The 3,475-nt window shown below is 45.2% G+C and overlaps 1 pseudogene across 1 annotated transcript; it reads left to right on the top strand.

Annotated features, from left to right (window-relative positions):
* The first annotated feature begins 602 nt into the window (after nucleotides 1-602).
* LOC308582443 (elongin-B pseudogene) lies at nucleotides 603-980 on the top strand (annotated as a pseudogene). The gene has a single exon. The product of its transcript is annotated as an elongin-B pseudogene (transcript).
* Nucleotides 981-3,475: the final 2,495 nt, after the last annotated feature.

Below are 3,475 nucleotides of genomic sequence, written 5' to 3' on the forward strand. Positions count from 1 at the left end.
CTCCAGATCTTGGGACAGCCTCACTCATTCCTTTCCATTCTGCTACTCAGCTTTGCCCTTCTTCCCCTCTTCCTCTAGGACAAGATCTCACACCATCCCTCCTCTTTGGGTTTTCTCCCTTTCCTTTTCCCTTTCCCTGTCAGTTCTTGGGTAATCTGTCTGTGCCTCTAGATGCCCTTGCTGCCCATACCTTTTGCGAAATGTATCCTGCCAAACTGCTTCCCTTCCATTGTGCTGTTTTTCCATGTACTTCAGTGGCCAGGCAGCTGGGTGATCTACTCCTACAAATTTGGCACCTGGGGCAAACGTTCCAGTGAAAGAAATGGTTCTATGCCTACACTATTAAGTGGTACTTGTTGAATGAAAAAAAAGAAGGTTCTTCTTTTCACTGTATATTCCTTGTCATTTTGTTTTTAATGCAGTTACTTGTCATTGACCAGCCAGATATTATTCAACTGAATATTTGCCAAAGCCCACCTCTTTCTCATCACATATTACCTAGATTACAGAGAAAGAACAGAGGGGGGGGGGGACATTCAAAAGTGCCAGAAAGGAGGTGCATGTTGGGATACTGAGGGTTCTGCTGCTTTTTCCTCTCTGGGCTGAGGTTGCAGCTACAGAGATGGATGTCTTTCTACTGATCCGACGTAGCAACATGACCATCTTCACAGACGCCAAGGAGTCCAGTACGGTATATGAACTCAAAAGAGTTGTTGCGGGGATTCTTAAGAGACCCCCAGAAGAACAAAGACTATACAAGGATGGCCAGCTTTTGATGAAAGCAAAACCCTCAGAGACTGTGGCCTCACCAGCCAGCCAGCATGAGCTCAGGCCCCAGCGACAGTTGGCTTGGCCTTCAGAACCAGTGGTGCCTTTGAGCCCCTCCTCATTGATCCCTTCTCCAGCCCACCCCCATGCTCCCAGACGTGATGAAGCCCCAGGACTCTGGCAGCAGCGCCAACGAGCAAGTGGCGCAGTGAGAGCCAGGGGGCGATGGAGCGAGCTCCTCCTCCCTTCCTTAACCCTCCAGTGTGGAGAGAGGTATTCAATCCAGGTTCCCCTTCTATTCCTCCTCTCTCCAAACAAGACCACACCTCCTTCCAAGCCCCTCCCCACTCATCAAACAGAGCAATGTTTTCATTTTTGGTTTTGAAAACAATAAAAGCTCAGCTGGTTGGTTGTTTTTTTTAAAAAAAGTGCCAGAAAGGATATGATTAAGGTTATATTTCGCTGCACTGTAGGTATGCCCTTGTATCAAATGAACAGGATCAACCATCTACCTAAGAGAAGATAGAGCCTATGTCAATCCAGCTGCTGCAAAGCACTTTTTGCTTGGCTGAAGGCTCATTGCAAAAGTCCCATTTTTGACAAATGCAAGAACTCTCCCTGAGCATTACCTGCCACCGTCAAAGAGGGAAAGTGTTACCGATGATTTATTCATAGTGACACCGAGAAAATCCTGCACCCTCCATCAGATTTTGTAGCCTACAGTAGCCTTCACAGCTAAATCCCAGGTTAGTCTTCTGCTTTCCTGGAAATAAATGCAGGGTATTCCCTCTTTGCACGCTGCAAAGGCGTTTATTTATTTTTTTAGAAAAGAAAAGAAAGAGGTGATATGGAAGAAATGAAAGGAAGATTTCCATGGCTTCAAGCAAGTAGAAGTCAAGGCAAATATTGTGGGGAAAATATTTGTATCTATGGATCTATGCATTTCCATCTCTATAGCCTGTACTCTGGCCTTTGAAAATTGAAGGGTTGATTTTGGTGCCCTCCCTGCAATGTGTCATGTAGATTATCGATTTAGAGGTTATGCGTAGGGTTGCTTTTTATTGTTTTTATTCATGTTTTCATTTGCTGTAACTTGCCCCGGGGCCTTGTGGTGAAGGGTGACAGGAAATACAATGATTGTTAATAATCATCATCAATGGCAGAAGGTAAGCAGCAATTGAAACCACAGAGCAAGAATTAAAAGTCTGGTATCCTTCTAGCACAGAAAAAGACTTTGAAGTCAGCACCAGGTGAACCCACCTAGGGACCTCATTCTGTGAGCAGGGCACCAAACAGCCATCCCTCAAGTGGCCAGTGCTTCCTTTCATGGGCAGGACTGCAGAAATGACCCAAGCTTAGTACTGGAGAGTTGACTCTTGGACAGACATTGTTTGTTGGCCAGGGATCTCTTTTATTTTGTTTTTAAAGAGTCTGTGATCACCTAATAAAATCTGAGTGAGTGACAAACTGGTTTAAAATAACTGTTCAAATATTTCAAGTCTCTTGTTATAATATGTGAAGCTTCCTTATATTTCACCAGTCATTAAAAAAAACTTTGATAAAAGAGGGTTTCCTCCCCACTTTGATATACATGCCTTTGCAAGCTGCCATAATGCTGCACCTCAGGACGGTGGTTGTTTAGCTCTGACCCCTATTGCTAAGCTGGTGCAACACTCTGGGTGTGCTGTGATCCTAGCTTGCGCTTGAGATGGTTGGCAGTGAACTAGCTTAGGAGTTTGAAGGAAAGAAGCGTTAGTATGTTACAATACAGTAAGCAAACACAGTTCCACAGGAGACCAGAGATCCTCACGATGAATGTCTAAAACACAAATTATTGTAATTCACCAAACACATTTGACTGCACTTTCTATTCATTTCCATAGAGTCTACATAAACATTCTGTGTAAAGTGTATTGAAATTGATGGAGGCTGTACTTCAGCCACAGGGCTTAAGTTGATTGTGCCCACAGTTGGACTGTGAACACAATGTGTTGGGTCCAGACTAACTTAGGTCCTACTGAAATCAATGCAACAAGTTATTTACAACTTAAGTCCCATTGATTTCAGTGGGGACTATGTTCAAATAGTCTGGGCTGCAATTTAACCCTGCTTACCTGGGAGTAGAAGGGACGTGGGTGGCGCTGTGGGTTAAACCACAGAGCCTAGGACTTGCCGATCAGAAGGTCGGCGGTTCGAATCCCCGCGACGGGGTGAGCTCCCGTTGCTCGGTCCCTGCTCCTGCCAACCTAGCAGTTCGAAAGCACGTCAAAGTGCAAGTAGATAAATAGGTATACCGCTCCGGCAGGAAGGTAAACAGTGTTTCCGTGTGCTGCTCTGGTTTGCCAGAAGCGGCTTAGTCATGCTGGCCACATGACCCGGAAGCTGTACGCCGGCTCCCTCAGCCAATAAAGCGAGATGAGTGCTGCAACCCCAGAGTCGTCCGCGACTGGACCTAGTGGTCAGGGGTCCCTTTACCTTTACCTGGGAGTAAGCCCCATTAAATTCACTAGGGCTTTCTTCTGAGTAGACATGGTTAGCATTGCGCTGAAGCCAGCCTATCATTTTCGCAGACAACAAAGAGCTGATTTGGATATTTCAGCCCGTTCACTCTTGCAAAACCAGAGTGAATACTGTCATAAGGCAACTCTAAGATGCAAATGATAAGAAATGTGATAGGAATTACTATTTTCTATATTATAACATCCCA

Source organism: Podarcis bocagei, assembly GCF_964188305.1.
Source record: "Podarcis bocagei genome assembly, chromosome: 1".
In the NCBI taxonomy this organism is placed as follows: Eukaryota; Metazoa; Chordata; class Lepidosauria; order Squamata; family Lacertidae; genus Podarcis; species Podarcis bocagei.